This window comes from Delphinapterus leucas, chromosome 9, assembly GCF_059928025.1.
Source record: "Delphinapterus leucas isolate spDelLeu-1000000601 "Yukka" chromosome 9, BTC_Dleu_Yukka2, whole genome shotgun sequence".
NCBI classification, from domain to species: Eukaryota; Metazoa; Chordata; class Mammalia; order Artiodactyla; family Monodontidae; genus Delphinapterus; species Delphinapterus leucas.
In genome coordinates this window covers 19,992,465-20,011,735 of record NC_143137.1, presented here as the reverse complement: position 1 = coordinate 20,011,735, position 19,271 = coordinate 19,992,465, and the positions used below count along the sequence as shown (strand labels likewise).

At 39.5% G+C, this 19,271-nt stretch overlaps 1 protein-coding gene across 3 annotated transcripts in view; it reads right to left on the bottom strand.

The window, feature by feature from the left end:
* Positions 1 to 19,271, bottom strand: part of CHCHD3 (coiled-coil-helix-coiled-coil-helix domain containing 3) — a 316,341-nt gene that overhangs the window by 61,141 nt on the left and 235,929 nt on the right. The gene's annotated exons all lie outside the window — the stretch shown is intronic.

Genomic DNA, 19,271 nt, shown 5'->3' with positions numbered 1-19,271 from the left:
ACTCCACTATATTTTGAATTTTGCCATCTTCTTAAGTTCCCTACTGATACTGTGCAGAGGAGAGCTCACCTTCTCTAGGGCATGTACTGGAGATGAACTCTGGCAATTAGCTGATGTCCAACAAAAATCAGCCCTGTATGGAATTCTGTAAGTGAAGACCTTCAACAGCTAGATAAATCAAACCATCAAGCTAGGCACAGAGATGTCACATAGCCACAGTCCCATAATTTGCTGAGTGAATGCATTTCAGCCTGTATTTACTGAGTGCAGAATATGTGCAAGGTGCTGGGGGAGATCAATAAACAAAATAAAATACAATTCCTGCCCTCAGGAAGGTTTCATTTCAACTGGGAATGATATTCACACACTGTAACCTGATATACAACCTTGGTAATGGGCCCTTCCCAAGAGCCTGTAATTCTCACTTAGCTTTTTAGACAACAGTTTCCTCTACTGTAAATTCAAAGTCCCTTCTAGAGGAAAACATTCTGAGGATAGAAACTGAAAAGCAGGAAAAAGTTTTATAAGAGTTTAATTCAATCTAGTAAATAACAGTATTGATAGTAATTGAACACGCTTAGGAGTATTACTGCTACAAAGATGTCTAAGCTGCAGCTCGTGCCTTCAGGGGCTCTTGTTTTAGAAGGGAGGTAGGTGTAAAGGCAACTACGATGCAAACTGGGCTGTAATAAGGGCTTGAGTTACCTGAACACACAGAGGGAGCAACCGTATCCTTCTTTTGGGAGCCCGAAGTGGGAAGGGACATGTCAAGGAAGACTACAGAGACACTGACATGTGAGACGAGTCTTGGCAAGTGGACAGCTGACATGGAGGAAATGAAGGTATGCTGTGTTACAAAGCTGCAGAAGCACAGGTGGAAGGCATGCTCTTGCCTTAACGGAGTGAACTCTGGGGTCCATGAAAGAGTTAGCAAAGATGAGGCTGAGGAGATGTCAAAGGTTATTTTCACAGTACGCTTCAATATTGTTAAGTTTGGGGTGCCTGTCCCAAATTCTAAATAATGATTTATTAGAAACTGTCAATTATTCAGCTTTGAAGCAGAAACTTATTTCGTTTTTAATCATATGGATCAGATTGATGGATGAGTATCTTAAGATTGCAAGGCAAGCTGTTAAAACAAAACCAAAATTATTATCAGTAGCCACTACTTATCACTGCAAATCAGGGTTATCACAACACTGCAACCAAGTAAATGAATGTGGGTGCTGAGACTGACAGAGGACTGCAGCCACCATTCTTAGCTCCTAATATTTAAATGTTGGATTCACGAAAATAAGTGTCATTGCTTTCTTGATAATAAGCAAAAGTTATAAGTAAGCTTATTAACTACAGTGACATTAATAACATAGCATACTATCAGTGTTAGGATTCCACACAAGATTTCATTTGAAAACAGGTCCACTCAATGCTTTAAAAAAAACAAACAAAGTTGGAAACTCTTGGAGGGACTGGGAGACGGGGAGGGAGTTGTTCTTTCCAAGGCTTGTGTTTTCCCTTTTCACCCTCTACAGGGATCTACACTTTTTCAGAGAAACAAGGTTATATCTGTGATTAGGTTAGCTTTTAAAACCCAGAATGTAGTTTAAACACACACACACACACACACACACACACAGAGGCAAGTGCACTCTTTTTCTTTTTGTTTCTTCTTTCTGACCCCAAACCTCCAGCCTTCCATTCTTCACTGCAAACACACAAGGGTTAAATAGGCTTTTCAGGAGTAAAGTAAACACTTAACGAGAAGTGTCACTTTTATTTCTGGGAAAAATTAGGGTCCAAATGCCAAGCAAGTGACTTCAGAACCAACTTTATGGAGAATTTTGTTTATTTATCATCGACTGTCAACCTATAATTGCCTACAACCTCAAATTGATGTAAATATTCTAAAGGTATGACAAGTGATGAGATGAGGACGGTACCATACACTAACAATAGCTGCCCTTCTCCTGGCACAGACTCCCATGTGCATTTCTAACTAAATTACGTATTTCCTAGCCTGTTAAAATATAATTATTATTTTGAGTACTGTTGTTAACCGTTGGTTAATGATTTGACAGAAAACATGTGTCTTTAAACACATTTTTTTAGAGGCGTGGTACAGTCTCAATTGCAATTTTACAGGTTTGGGGATTATCCCTTAGGGAAATATATATATATATATATATATATATATATATATGATTATATGATGGGCATAAATTTTAAAACACACTCAAAATTCACTCACCAGAAACTTGAACTATCGATGACTATAATCATTAGCTAACTACTGATTGGTTGGAGTGTGCCAAGAACATGAATGGACCTCCTTTAATATTCCTATATAACAACTCTGTGATGATCACCTTTTACAGATGTAGAAAACTGAGGCGGGGGTGAGGAAGGAAAAGTAACTTGCTAGAGCCAGTCCACTGCACTATGTGAAGGATATCTATCAAAGTTATTCCCAGTAAAAATTTTGCTCATGTGGATATTTACTACTTCATTATAGCTCCACTGACTCCGTAGGATAGAAAAATTAAGATAAGTTCTAATAAGTTAAAAAAGAAATCAGGAAGACCAAGAACTACAAACAAGAGAAAATGAGCACATTTTCTTGGTAGCTGCTATAGTAAAATCTGTAGCATAGTAAACACTCCGTTTTTTTTTTTAACATCTTTACTGGAGTATAATTGCTTTACAATGTTGTTAGCTTCTGCTGTATAAAAAAGTGAATCAGCTATACATATACATATATTCCCATATCCCCTGCCACTTGCGTTCCCCTCCCACCCTCCCTATCCCACCCCTCTAGGTGGTCACAAAGCACCGAGCTGATCTCCCTGTGCTATGCGGCTGCTTCCCACTAGCTATCTATTTCACACTTGGTAGTGCATATACGTCAATGTCACTCTCAACACTTTGTCCCAGCTTACCCTTCCCCCTCCCTGTGTCCTCAAGTCCATTCCCTACGTCTGTGTCTTTATTCCTGTCCTGCTCCTCGGTTCTTCAGAACTTTTTTTTTAGATTCCATATATATGTGCTAGCATACGGTATTTGTCTTTCTCTTTCTGACATACTTCACTCTGTACAACAGACTCTAGGTCCAACCACCTCACTACAAATAACTCAATTTCATTCCTTTTTATGGCTGAGTAATATTCCATTGTAGATATGTGCCACATCTTCTTCATCCATTCATCTGTCAATGGACACTCAGGTTGCTTCCCCATCCTGGCTACTGTAAATAAGAACTGCAATGAACACTGTGGTACATGACTCTTTTTGAATTATGGTTTTCTCAGGGTATATGCCCAGTAGTGGGACGGCTTGGGTCATATGGTAGTTCTATTTTTAGTTTTTCAAGGAACCTGCATACTGTTCTCCACAGTGGCTGTATCAGTTTACATTCCCACCAACAGTGCAAGAGGGTTCCCTTTTCTCCACACCCCCTCCAGCATTTATTGTTGCTAGATTTTTTGATGATGACCATTCTGAATGACATGAGGTGATACCTCATTGTAGTTTTCATTTGCATTTCTCTAATGATTAGTGATGTTGAGCATCCTTTCATGTGTTTGTTGGCAATTCGTTTATCTTCTTTGGAGAAATGTCTATTTAGGTCTTCTGCCCACTTTTGGATTGGGTTGTTTGTTTTTTTGATATTGAGCTGCATGAGCTGCTTGTAAATTTTGGAGATTAATCCTCTGTCAGTTGCTTCATTGGCAAGTATTTTCTCCCATTCTGAGGGTTGTCTTTTCACCTTGTTTATGGTTTCCTTTGCTGTGCAAAAGCTCTCAAGTTTCATTAGGTCCCATTTGTTTATTTTTATTTTTATTTCCATTCCTCTAGGAGGTGAGTCCAAAAGGATCTTGCTGTGATTTCTGTCCTAGTGTTCTGCCTATCATTCCTTTTTTATTAAACCTACTTCCTAGATACCGTATCATAAAAAAGAGGAATTTTATGGCATGAAGTACAAATAGATATAACATTAATAAGAATGGATCAGCTTCCTGAAGAACGTGGCCAAGAGCTTTGCTCTCAAATCTTTTAAAGATTCAGCCTTAATGTACTCTCTGGAACAACGAACCTATTTTCTTTGCATCATCAAGTTCTGAGAGTATATTTTTCATTTGTCTTGTCATCAGTTAGAAAAGGTGAAGATGTGTATACATTTTGGTTTTCAATTCTCCTATTAAATCAGCTTCTCAGCGCTTTGGTTTCCAAATGCTCCAAAACAGGTATGGATTGACATTTTTGCCAAAGGACAATTTTTTTGCTCTGTAGTTTTTCTTTTCTTATATAAATTTATGTTATTATATTTATTATTTTGGGCTGTGTGGGTCTTTGTTGCTGCACACAGGCTTTCTTTAGTTGCAGCGAGCGGGGGCTACTCTTCGTTGGGGTGCTTCTCATTGTGGTCGCTTCTCTTGTTGCGGAGCATAGGCTCTGGAGCAGGCGGGCTTCAGCAGACGCGGTGCACGGGTCAGTAGTTCTGGCTCGTGGGCTCTAGAGCGCAGGCTCAGTAGTTGTGGTGCACAGGCTTAGCTGCTCCGCGGCATGTGGGATCTTCCCGGACCAGGGCTCGAACCCGTGTCCCCGACAATGGCAGGCGGATTCTTAACCACTGCACCACCAGGGAAGCCCCACTCTGTAGTTTTTCCCAGAGTTAATGGAAAAAGTCCTGCCACTAATCTCAATTCACCTCTAGGGAATTATAGACTAGCAGGAAAAACTGCAAGGATTGTGCCAAAATGTAGTATTTTCAAACTGCACAAGTCAAAAGCTGAAAATTTTCACAAAGTGGGCTTTCCTTTTCTTTAAAAAAAAAAAAAAAAAAGAGAGAGAGAGACACAGACAAACAGACAGGCTCAGGAGGCCAGATGTAGATTCACTATAATAAACCCTCTGAAGTTAAGTAACCTGGGCCCTGCCAACTCTAAGCCCACTCGGTGTCTGCAGGTACCACCCCGTATAGGGTTCAATGTCCAGCATGTCACCCACATAACTTACCACACCTTATAACAACCCCATAAGGTCTTAAATATACATTTCCTCCATCATCCAAAAGAAGCCCAAGAGGTTAGGTAGCCTAATGCCACATAGTCAGAAGGACTGGTCACAATTCAAACCCCATCCATGTCATAGAAACAGAGGTCACAATTCAAACCCCATCCATGTCATAGAAACAGAAGTACCAGTTCCTGGGATTTCCCTGGTGGTCCAGTGGTTAGAACTCCGCACTTCCACTGCATGGGGTACGGGTTCAATCCCTGGTTGGGGAACTAAGATCTCGCAAGCTGCATGGCCAAAAAAAAATGTACCAGTTCCTAAGGGTTTATGTCCAAATTTGTCCCACTGCAGCCTTTTGGGGGAAAAAAAAAAAAAAACCGGCCAAAAAAAAAAAAATCTTTTGAAACACAATCTGAGTGCCTGTCAGTAGCGGATGGGCTCAATAAATCATGGTAGAACAATGCCATGGAACACTATGCAGGTACTGAGAAGAATGAGTTAGATTTACTCGTGTTGACCAAAGGAGATATACCCATGATAAATGTAAGTTAAAGAAATATATATGGTATAATCTCAATATATATGGTAAAAATAATACATCTATGTTTATTAATGTTTCTATGGATAGAGATAAAGGAAGGATGACTATCAAACTACAACTTCACACACTTTACTTTTAAGGGGTTGACTGAGAAGGAAAGAGGAAAAAATTACATTTGCCGTGCTAAGAAAAAAGTGGGGGTAGTATACTGATAATTTTAAAAGTCCAATAACGTTTATTAATTTCATATGCTTTTCATTACACTAAGCATCCAGGAAGGATATCAAAAGGCAAAAGTTGATCACAAAACGAAATGGGAAGGAGAAAGAATTCTTAAAGGGTTCATTTAATAATACTAGAATCTTCAAGGGGACTAGCAATCTATGAGCTAATTTTATACATACTGGGTGCGTATGATCACAGTTACAGACATAAACCACATACAATTTGCCTATAAAACATTCTTTTCAAAAACATGCAGAATTTGGTACCAAGTGAATTCTTAGGACACCACGGACAAAGAGATCGTGGCTAAGAGTATTTTTTTTTAAGTTCATCATTATACCATTTCAATTAAAAGATGATCTCATGTTGTGGACTGCAGGGAGTGCTAAAATGTGGAACCAGTGTATTAGCTTTTGGTGACCCTCTATCTCCTAAAACTTCTTCTCTGCAAAGTTGCCCTAAGATTTCCCCAGAGAGCATCCCATGAACCAAACCTTTCCTGAACTCTTTCCTCTCCACTTTCTCAATCAAAACTACTTTTTCCTATGTCCCATTCTCTCAAAGCCCTGAACTTTGCTAAGAAACAATACGGTAAGCTAAAACTTGCTTGTTTTTAATGCATATTAACATGCTTATATAATAGTAATTAACATGAAATAGCAAATCGTGATTATTATAACATACACATATGTATGCACCAAATATCATATCTGTATATTTGACAGGCTCCTAGAAAAAACTACCAACTCAAAAGCTTAATTCTCATGGTGTGAATTATGGGTACCAGGAATAGGTGATTTAAAAAAATATTCCCAAGTAGGCAAAACTTTTGGTCGAATTCTCACATCCTATTAACTCTGCCTTTCAAAACATAGCATTTAAAGTCCTTCGGCGTCTGACCCTAATCTTCCTTTTTGGCCTCCTATTCCATCACACCTCCCCCCGCATTCATTCTAACCGTTTCTAGCATATGATTCCCTCTTCATGGAAAGCCATTCTCCCTCTTCTTACGCTGAGAAAATCTCAAAGTGAGCAGAGCCAGCCTGCACACTAGGCACCTCTTCTCGCAGTCCACATCCTGCTCATCATCCCTACACTGTCTTGTCTGTGCCTTCGTAATAGCATTTACCACACTATAGCCGCTGTTGTATCAATCTGTCTCCCCATGTGTACTGCAAGTGTCCGGAGGGCAAGCATCATGCCTTCTTCATCTCTGTATTTCCAAGTTTATAAAAACCACCTGGAATGTATGAGATACTCAACAATTCTTCTTGAACAAATGTTGAAGTTATAATTCCTGTATCAGGTTTTGACACCTTTACAGTAGAGCTAGTAATTTCAACAAGTATCAGACCTCTGAATATTTGGGACTTAAACTTATATTTCTGTATTTCCAGTGCCCATAGAGCACAGAGCATCAAAGACACCCCGATGGATGGCTGTGTTGTTGATACTGATGATGAGCTGTCACATTACTACCCTTCAAAATACATGTATGTCATTGAGCTCTTCACTGGGGGAAGAAACCAAACAGACGAAAACAATGTATCAGAATCCACTCATTGAAAAGAACTCCCAGGACAGCGGAGTTGATGAAATTGGTCTCCTGGAAAAATCCGGTATCTCAAATTCAAAGACCTCAAAAATACCTCCAAACCAACACGCCACTAACCACACCAAAAACACAAATGACAAAGTAGTGACAAAACATCTGATCCCTGCTTCTTGTCAACTAACCAGGATGTCTGAAAGATGCACCCTACACCCAGTGATGTTATTTTCTTTACATTAAGGTCTTTTGTATTGGAGAAACTGTATCAGGGAAAGAAAACTGGTTAATTGTGAATAGTACCAAATGAGCTGTAATGGAGGTGCTATGAATGTAAATCAGCGAAGCCTGATGCAGAACACAGCAGCATCTGGGCGTGCAGCTTGCAAAGTAATGAGACTGTGATGATAAGCTGGCACCCAGCTTTGATCACTTCATCTTGCTCAAGAGCTCTGCTGGGGAAACAGAGGTGAGAGGCACTGACCTCCCTCCCACCACTCCGCAGGAGCACAGAAAACCATAACGGATCGGACTGATCCCCTTCTCTCTTCTCCTCCTTGCAAACACACCCCTTTTTCAGAACTGACGGTTTCATAGTGGGGAGCCCAGCATAAAACAGGCCGAGAAAGCTTCTACCGTATGAAGTGTCATGTCTGAACACGTCGACGGTAATTGGCAATTCATTTTTCATCCTAAAAGCAGAAACAGGCGTACGCTACCTTCAAGCTCCCGATCATAAACCATGCTGAATGTGCCTTGTACACAGACAGCTTTGCTGAGATCTACACCAGTGGCAGGCTGGTGGACTTCAGAGTCTCCACAGATGGGTCTGTCTCACAAATAAATAGGTACTTGTGTAATCTCAGAAGCACAAGAGAACAAAATGAAGAGAGAATGACAGCACATTAAAAAAAAAAAAAATCCCACCACACAACAGCAGCCCTTAGCCTTTCTTGTGTTAATACTGTAATTGGCACATAGCTGACTTCTTTGTGCTTGTAAGGTCCCTACGAAGTGTGTTTAACATACTGAAAAAGGAGCTTTTTAGCTCTTGAAAAGGAGTATAAAGCCAGATGTATCCCTGCACAGTGTTTCTTGCCAGCCTCATCCAGAAAAGGGAGCTGGAGTGACTTGTGTGAAGGGAGCCAAGAGTGAGAACTCCCTTTAATGAGCGCATCTATCAGTTTTCAAGGGGCACAGATGATTACCCGCAGTTAGACACACGCACTCACAAAAGGAACATGGCAATTTAACTGCTGGCTGGCGCATGAGAAAGCACGTAAGACAGCTGAAGGCAGCCATGTGAGCAAGTTGGGGGTGCCTGGCGACACTTTTACATGGGAACATGTGTGCTTTCATTTCAACATGCAGGGAAGGGCCAAGATGCAAGCTTTCACAAGTTTTCAGGCATTTTGCCAGGACTCGGTACATAGTATGAACAAACTGCTGCCTAAGATTATAATATTAAAAAGTACCAGTGTCATTCTATAAATGTTTCACGTACAGATACTGCCTATAAAACCCCTTTATCAAAATTTACTTTCAAAACTTAACCAGGCCTGGGACTTCCCTGGGCGAAGTGGTTAAGAATCCGCCTGCCAATGCAGGGGACACGGGTTCGATCTCTGGTCTGGGAAGATCCCACATACCGCGGAGCAACAAAGCCTGTGCGCCACAACTACTGAACCTGCGCTCTAGAGCCCGCGAGCCCCTGCACCACATCAAACAGTTGCCCCGCTTGCCGCAACTAGAGGGAGCCCGTGAGCAGCGACAAAGACCCAACGCAGCCGAAGATAAATAAATAAAAATAAATCTATAAAAAATTTATAAAAAAAAACTTAACCAGGCCTATCTACAAGACTCTAGGCCAACAAGGAGACGAGTATAATAGGCAAACATAATTTAATGGGGAGCGGGGGAGACTTATTCTTAAGAAAATAAATAAAATAAAGCGAGGTTTACTCCTGTATCTATAGAGATCAAGCATACTGAACGAACAGCCCTGACTCTGAGATGAAGTTTTCAAATTCTAATAAGAAAATATGATTATGGATAGGATTAGAAATCACAGGTTTCTTAAGACTGTGATTAAATTGAAGAAACTTATTTCACCTGGGACAAATTACAGTTAAAAGTTGGGTATTCCCAATATTTCGGACATTTTTTTTCCTAATTAAAATTAGGAAATTAGGGTATTTTAAGATTAACATTTTAAAAATGTACTGATCTTAGGTATTCACACTGTAGTAAAATTGTATATATACCTGGCTAACTATTACCCAGAAAAACAAATATTCTCAATACCTCAGAAAGTTGACATGTGTCCATTTTCAATCAAGTCCCCCTCTATCCCCATCAACTACTTTCTGATTTCTATCAATGCAGACTAATTTTTCCTGTTTCTGAACTCCGCATAAATGGAATCACACAATGGGCGCTGTTTTGTGTCTGGCTTCTTTTTGCTTAACATAATGCTTCTGAGATTCAGCCATGTTGTTTCATGAATAGTTTATTTTTTTAAAACTGCTAAACTCATCGATGACCATATGGGTAGTTTCTTTTTGACTACTATGAATAAACCTGATATGAACATGTGTACAAATCTTTCTGTGGATGTATATTTTCTTTGCTCTTGGGTAAATACCCAGATCTGGAATTCCTGGGTCATAGAATAAATGTATGCTTAAATTTATAAGACACCACCAAACTTCTTCCAAAGTGACTTTGCTCTTTTATACCCCCCAACAGCAAAGCAGGAGAATTCTGGTTTCTTCACATCCTTGCAAACAATTAGTATTGTCAGTCTTTTTGATTTTCATCATTCCAGTGGTTTTAATTTGCAATTCCCTGATAGCTAATGATGTTATTAGCACTTTTCATGTGCTAATTGGCCATTCGTATATCTTCCTCTGAAGTGTCTGTTCAAGTCTTTTGCCCATTTTTTTTTAAACATCTTTATTGGAGTATAATTGCTTTACAGTGTTGTGTTAGTTTCTGCTGTATAACAAAGTGAATCAGCTATATGCATACGTATATCCCCATATCCCCTCCCTCTTGCATCTCCCTCCCACCCACCCTATCCCACCCCTCTAGGCAGCCTCAAGCTGAACTCCCTGTGCCATGCAGCTGCTTCCCACTAGCTGCCCATTTTTTAAATTTTCTAAATGGTGTCTTAAGATGAGCAGAACCTTTTAATCATGATAAGGTCCAAATTTATCAATTTTTGTATTTTGTTTGCTTACATCTTAAGAAAAATGAAAAGAGCCAGAAATAGGAATCCTTGAATAGACTGACACCATGAGAGATGATGTGGAAATTATACATTCAAATGAGCGATGGGAAGACACATTCAAGTACGATTATCCTGAAAGTTCTGGTTTCAATTTTAGTACCATGGTTTTACCCCAGAAATAGTGGCAACCCTAAGTTAATTATCTGGTTGAGAGCAGGGAGGGTTGATAACATTTGGAATAGGCTTCCCAAACCATAGAGTGATGAAACAAGCAGGTATCACCATATGGCGGAGCCTATACAACTCCCCAGAGACTATCCTGAGAGCTATCACTTTTATGCATAGATAACTTCTTCGATATAATTTTTACCATACTTAAGGCTCTAGATGGTTAAACTTTGCAAATCTGACACAAGGAAAGAATTAAAAATCTACATCCTACAAGTCTTCCTGGACATTTTAAGAAGTGGCAGGTCAGTCAGATGGTAATTAACTCTAATTGGCCTCGATGCTTTCTATCTGTAGCTGAGTGGCACTCAAAAAGCAAAATAACTTTTTCTCATCTATGAAAACATCAAAGGAAAATTTTTAAAAATTATTTCCAACTGGATCCTTTAAAAAGTAAATGAACTCTTGCTGGAATCAGCAAGAGGAAAAAACTTAGTTATCCCAGTTAGAAGTATATTTGGGGAACTATGAGCTGTGTAGATAATTACTCAAATAAGCAAGGATCAATAAATTCTAAAATACCATGCACCCTAGAACTCAAAATGTTCTTGTTTTAAATATTATGATACAAAGAAACAAGCTATCATTTTGGCAGAAACTTCATTTATCTAACTAATAGTGTACAATTAATATTTCATATAACCATGTAGGGTAATGCTGGATTCTTAATGGATCGTATTGATTAAGGAAGAAAGTTCAATGCTAATGTTCCTGTAGGGGAAAACAGAACGATTTGTTATCCCACGCAGAACAAATCATGAATTCAGGAGTTTATGGCCACTAACCTAAGGGCTGCAACAAGACTGATTTTGATAATTTACATGAAACACATAAATAGATTATATTAAAGGAAAGAATATGCCCAGAGCAACCCAAACAAACGCTAGCTGCCACCACTGAGACAGGGAAGAGAATTCCAGGTCATGGATTTAAGGCAGGATGTGGCCAATCTGGCCTCAGTATCACCACTTGAGGTTCCTTCACATACTGTGTTGAAGTGATAAGGAAGTTTCCACTGTGACCCTCTTGACTTTGAGACCAACTGCACATGTTCATGCAACAGCAGCAGTTTGTGTTCTATTCTGTGAAACAGATAATACTGCTGTATGGCTTACATCCCTGTCCTGCCCTCTTAGTCCTATATTCCAATCAACTTTGCCATCCTGCCCTGCCCCCTTCTGCAGACACCTCTGGACTGAGTGGAATGCTGCGAGCAACAGTGGAGAGTCAACAGTCCGTGCTGTTTTACAAGGTGGCTGCACCAGTCTGCATTCCCACCAGCAGAGAGAGAGAGTGTGTGTGAGTGGTGGTGGTGGGGGGAGTGTCCCTTTCTCCTCCGCACTGTCTCCAGAATTTGTTACTTGTGGACTTTTTGATGATGTCCATTCTGGCCGGCGTGGGTGGCTTTGATTTGCATTTCTCTTGATGGTTGGCAATGCTGAGCATCTTTTCACATGCCTGTTGGCTGTCTTCTTCGGAGAGGGGTCTGTTTGGGTCTTCTGCCCATTTTTTGATCGGGTTTTTTTCTTGTTGTTGGGCTGTATGAGCTGTTTGTGTGTTTTAGAGATGGAGCCCTTGTTGGTCGCATCATTTGTGAGTGTTTTCTCCCAGTCCGAGGGTTGTCTTTTCATTTTGTTTGTGGTTTCCTTGGCTGTACAGGGGCTTGTGAGTTTGACTGGGTTCCATTTGTTTGTTTTTGCTTTTGTTTCTATTGCTTTGGGAGACTGACCTAGGAAAGTGTTGCTATGATTTATGTCATAGGCTGTTCTGCCTGTGTTCTCTTCTGGGAGTGTTATGGTGTCATGTCTTAACATAATATAAACAACAAACAACCCTACACTTCTAAATAGGCAATTATAACCAAGTGTATGCAGAAATGATACAGGTGGAAAGCTAACTCGCAAGTGGTGTTAATGTTTCTTGGCATTTACTTCTGTTACCTTAGAGAATAAGTATGTAGACTAAGGCTAGAACTCCAACTTAAAGAAATAAGAAGAAACTAACTAACTAGACAAATCTGATTAGGAGGGCTCTAATTTTAAAGGGGGGGAAAGGCACTAATCGCCTAAGGTTTCCTTACAAATCTAACCAATTCTACATGCCCATCGTAAGAAATACTGTCAAACAGTGGTGTGTTCCAAAGCAGGTCTCACTTGTTGCCTTGGAACTAATTTGTTGCTTTGGGGGGTGTGGGGGAAGAGAATGACACACACAGCTTCTTAGTTTGAGAGGCAGCAGGCTGCTCTCCACATATCCCCTGATGAAGTACAAAAGGGGCTGCCATACCACACAGAACAAAACTAAAAGGTCACCTGGTGTCTTACAACTAAATAAAACTACTTAGGTCCATTTTTTAGATGAAGATCAATGACAACTTTTTTTTTCTTTTTCAACTTTTAAATCGTCTGAGCTTGAATGCCCTAAAGAGAATGGCAGTTAAAATTTACATTTTACAGATGGAAGAGACAAGTCAAAGGTGGAATAAATAACCTGCCTGAGGAACTGAGTGTTCTAAATAACTGAGACTTTGTTTCAGCCAAATGGGTATTTGCTATTGGACAAACTCTAGTGGGTACATGAAATACTATGGAAGCTGACATAGGTGAGTTGATGTTTAAAAAACAAAAACAACAAACAACCCTATACTGCTAACTAGGCAATTATAACCAAGTGTATGCAGAAGGAGCACAGGTATATTTACTTTTTCTAGAATTTAGCCTCTTCAATTGCTAAGTCTCTTACTGAATAATCAAGACGTTGCTTGGCTCTAAGGACCGTAGGGAATAAAATGTCACCACTGCAGCTGCTATATTTCCTGCTCACAGCCCTTCAAATTAAAAAAAGGGGGGAAAAGGCCCAATACAAATGCAGAATTTAATTAGTTAGTAAAAGCCCCAATCCTTGCTCGAAGCCCTGTTCTTCCTGTAATATCGCATTCTTTTCTTCTTATGTAAACTTTTCATTAGGGAGAAGACATCTTTATAATACAATAACTCGAGTTATACTGTAACTGCTGGTAACATAACTCCTGCATTAGAAAAGCCAGCATGTTCAAGTAATGTTGTTTTAATACAATTTGTGTTCAGCAGAAACCAAGTCAACTTGGTCATTGAGAATTTGATCAATGTGAATTAGTGTCTTACTGAGATAAACCATTTGATCATTTAGAAACTGATCAACGAGAATCAGAGATAAAACATTTATCATGTACATTTGGTATATCAGAGCCATTCACGCAGCACTAAAGTAGGTTATAAGCAGACATCGATAAGTGTTAGAGACAATGTGCAGGGAAACTGTCAGCTGCAGATACAAATAAATGTCTGAAAGTATATAATTTTAATCCTTTTGATAGGGCAAGTTACTCAATGAGGCAGCTGGAGTCACTGAAAAATTATAGGAGCTCAGCTTTGGAAAACCTGGAAAGAAGCACAGCAATGCTGAAACACTGCAAACTTTGGAAATAAGTTTTAATTAAAAGTTTAAACAGAATGGTAAGTAACATAAATTTACTTGGCTAAACTTCTATAAGAGTTTTAAGACTATTAATCAGAGTAAACTTTGTACCTGCAGGACAATTAGTTCTATTAATCTAATATTTCCAAATTGAAGTCACACTGACATTCAAGCGCACTGGCTTATGCATCTAACAGAATTATAAATTTGCCAGTCAAAACCTTATTTAATTATTTTACAGCCAATTAAGCAGGATCTTTAAACACTGTTGCTTAAAACTGTCCATAATCCACATGTGTAATTACAGAGAACATGAGAAACACCTGCTGATACCACTGGCGTGTCATCCTGAGCTTCACTAACTCATTCGTAGTATAGCTATTAAAATCACACACCCTAAAGAGAAACTAAACAGCACTGCCAGTCAAAGTGAAACCCTAATAAAACCAAGAACATTTTAAAGAGAAAGAATTTTACACTGAAGCAAACCTTTGACTATATAGTGATACTTTAAAAAGCAATTTATCTGTAAGAGTTTTGCATAGCATTCCACAGATACTCTACAATCACCTAAACTCCTTCCACAGGGTAACTAATCTTTTAATACATTGCAAGGATAACCCAGGCTTCTTCCATGAGCCTAAATTTATAAGTCAGGTTTCAACAACTTCGTTCAAGGATAAAAGTGAGGGGCTTCCCTGGTGGCGCAGTGGTTGAGAGTCCGCCTGCTGATGCAGGGGACACGGGTTTGTGCCCCGGTCCAGGAAGATCCCACATGCCGCGGAGCGGCTGGGCCCATGAGCCATGGCCACTGAGCCTGCGCGTCCGGAGCCTGTGCTCCGCAGCGGGAGAGGCCACAACAGTGAGAGGCCCATGTACCGCAAAAAAAAAAAAAAAAAGTGAAAACCCCTCCTAACATCTGGCACACAAAGGAGCATTACCACTATTCACATCCAATTGCACAGAACCATACTCCTTTACGAGTGCTTCATCTTTCAAAGATACTGAAGCCAAGTTGAAAAGTTATACCTCTAATAAAACCAGTCCAAAATATTTTTGAGAGATCTATGTCACTTCCCATATATATTTTTAGGGAAGGTAGAACTGGCCACTGAATTATCTAAAGGAAAACATGGGAGTGAAAGATCAATCGTCTTTGAAATGCTTTTGTTTGATATTACATTGTCTTCACAAGGTTTACACTGCCTTTTGCTTTACATTTGCTTGATGTTTGTTTTTATATTTTGAAAACAATTTGTATGTACATAACACTATGGTAACATTTCCTTTCTGTGGGTATGGTATATTGACCCCAATCCACTGAGGCAATTGGATTCTGATGCTGACTAACAAACAGAGCCCCTGTGGCACTCTGTCCATACACCCCTTATTCTGTCTGTACATCCTGACAGCTCTGACACACATCCCTTTTGAGGCTGTCCTGTCATGAGAGCTTTATATGCTGTCTCCTGGCTGGACTGTGAGCTCCCCAAGGGTAAGAACTCTCCCTAATGTTCTTTGGGGAAGTTTTAACATCATCTAGATTTCGTTTGGAACCAGATACAGAAATCTCCCCTATGGTGCATAGTTTCATAACATGAGTTGGACATGATAATAAAATAATAATATCATAATAATAATACATAATAAAAAATAAAATCTAATATTTATTGAGCATTTACTTTGTGCTAGACCTGTGCTAAGCACTATCAATGTAACATTTAATATAACATTTCGCTTAATTACCTACAAGTTAGAATATAAGGATTAATACTGAACATAATTTTAAGTAGCTGAGTTATAACATGGTACTACCGCCATGTAACTAACTCAGAACTAACACCATAACTTGCTCTATTTAACAGCTAATAACAAAGGGTGATAAAGGTGATATGAAGTGCTTATAATGACTGTTTCAGTTGAGCTGGGAAAAGAAAAGGTATATCTCTTGAATAAAAGCTAGATGTAAAAAATACATGTATCACTGGGTTTACCCAGTGATTTGGGTTTTATAGCCAAAATTTTAAAGCTATTTTGGGGAAAAAGTTCTTGCAGGAAAATAAACAGCACACATTCTTGATCCCAAATTACTTAATTTCCATTGAAAAAAGAAATAGTAAGTTTTAATAATTTGATATTTATTAGGGATACAATTATCTCATCACAGTAGAACCAACTGTGGATTTTTAAAAAGCTTTGGTTTATTAAATCTGTCTTATTCTTGCCCTCCTCTGACGAGCTCTAAGCTCCACGCTGATAAGACCCCACCTATCTCCTTCATGGCTGTATATTCAGAATGCAGGGGAGGGCATGTTGCATAGAAGCACTATGAATGAATGATGTGTTGATAAAACAGGGGGAAAAATTCCAATAAATCTAAAGTGTTTTACTGGTTTACCACCAAACTATAAAGTGAGGGACTGAAGTGTGAGTTAATATTTAAGCCTCCCTAAAATAATTCCATTAGCTATCCTGCAGGATGCCCCAATGTAACTGTTGTTCATCACATGTGGCCTCAAATGCTCGGAGCATTCTTTATTCTTTCTCTTTACAGTGATTTTATGTGACCCCCCCCATCAGGTGCATAACAGTGCCCTTGAAATTGCAATTTAAAAAGCTTCCATCTCCTGTAACCAAGATGTATCCAAATGAATCCTTCCATCACATAAAATTAACTAAATCCTCTTCAAAGTCCTTCAGAGTTTGCTGTCCAAGAGGAACTGCTGAGTTCAGCTCTGTCAGGCAATGGAAAGAATACAGTACTCTGCCTTGCAAAAGACTGAAGATGTCATGATTACATGAGGTGCTCAAGTTTCTAAGGAGAAACAAAATTCCATTGAGGAATCTCTGTGTCTTCAAAGATGGTAAACATCTCTTACATCCAAAGCACTATCACTTCCTTGGTGTGACACTAATGAACTCAATGCAAATCAAAATACGATATTCTAGGAAGCTCAGGCTAGCAGGTAGCTGAAAAAAATGATATAATGAAAGTCACTTTCTGAAAAACCTAGCTTTGAAATTCCTGGGTTTTTGTTTGCACTGGAGTTAGCCAAACTGCAAAGTCTGAGGGCAGAGTCCCCAAGAGTGTCCTCACTTCTAGTATCATCTGCAAGTTCAAGGGGTTCCCAAACCACCCTAAGCTTTGATAATTCAATAAAAGGACTCACAGACCTCACTAAAGCTATTAAACTCAGAGTGATGGCTTATTATGGGAAATGATACAGAGAATCAGCCAAAGGAAAAGAAACCAAAGTCTGAGAGTTTTCCAGATGCAATGTTCCCACTGTCCTCAGGATGCATTTCCCTCCTGGTATCACTGTGTAACAAATGCAGAGTAGTATCAACTAGAGACGCTCACCCAAACTTTAGTGTCCTGAGCTTCACTGGAGCCTCATCACACATTCTTGCCTGACTGACTGCCCCTGTGGCTGAATTCAGTCTTTGGCACCGGACTGATACCACATGTCATAAGGGGCCCATCATAAATAATAAGACATTTCTTTCACTTGGGAAATTCCAAGGGTTTAGAGGTTTGTCCCAGGAGCTAGGTACAAGGGCCAGAGCTCACTTTGGGAAAGGCCAGACTGTTTACTACACCAGATTGGAGAAGGATCTAATAAAGAATAATACCTTCTAAAGATAAAAGAGAATGATGCTGCTGAGGCTCTGCTTAAAACTAAGTCCAAACTACAGGTCCATGCTGTCTTGGAGAAGGTAAGTCATAATGACTTTTACTTTTGTGCTACATGCAGCCTCCCATTCTGCAGTAGGCTAGCCCAGGCTGAATGACATGGCAGCTGGGCATGGCTTCAGAAGAGAAGCCAATTCTTTTCATCTAAAATCAGACTTCTCTCTCTATGATATTCAGCTTCCACCAATTTTCCAATAAACTAAGCTCATATTTCTGTTTCTGTTTCTCCTTTATCCCTTCTGTCCAAGTGTTATGGGCTGAACTGTGTCTCCCCCAAAATTCTTATGTTGAAGTCCTAATGCCTGGTACTTCAGAAAACAAATTTGGACAGAGGGTTTTTAAAGAGGTAAGTAAGTTAAAATGAAGTCATCAGGATGGACCCTAATCCAATGTGATTTATAAGAGAAGGAGATTAGGACACAGATGCAGAGAGGAAGGCCATGTAAAGACAGCCATCTGCAAGCAAAGGAGAAAGGCCCCCGGAGAAACCAACCCTGCTTCCACCTTGATCCTGAACTTCCAGCCTCCAGAATTGTGAGAAAACTTCTGTTAAGCCAGTCAGTCTGTGGCAGCCCTAGCAAACCAGTACACCAATTCATCACTAATTCATGTCTAATCTCTCAGTGACTTTTGCATCCATCCCCTCCTTTTCTCTTTCACTTATAGAGATATCTCATCTGGTATCTCTGGCTTTTTTTCCCCTGCACACCTCCAATCAAACCTCACATCAACTATCAGACTAATTCCTAAAGGGCAACAGAAATTGGGGTACTCACCTGGTCAAACACCTTCCAATGCCTTCTGGCTAAATGAAGACCAACTTCTTAGCCCAGCAGCTAATGAATGACCCTACCAACCTTTCCAGCTGTATCTCGCACCAGTCTCTGTGAGTCAAACCACTGCTCTTAGCTAGTTTGTCACCCAACTACTGAAGATGTTTTCGTTTTGAATACCTTTCCTTCCTGACTATTCAATACTCTTCTTCAAGCCTCAATTAAAATACCATCTTCTTTATAATGACTTCATAGATCATTCTAGTCAGAATTGATCTCCTTTAACTTAAATTTTAGTTATTTGTATAGCTATCATCTTACAAGGAAGAAAGACCCAAGGTGCCAAGTCAAAGGTTCTCACAGTAGAGACCAAAGGTTTAAAAAACAGTGCTTTAACATTAATGGGAAGGATAAAAACCTAACTTTGAGAATACATATGTAGAGTGCCTTTTAAAATCAAGTCTATCCAATACCATATCTAAATTCTAAAGATAGCATATTAACCTTTAAGAGTGAGATTTATGGCTCATTTTTAGAAGGCCTTTCCCAACTGCCCCTAA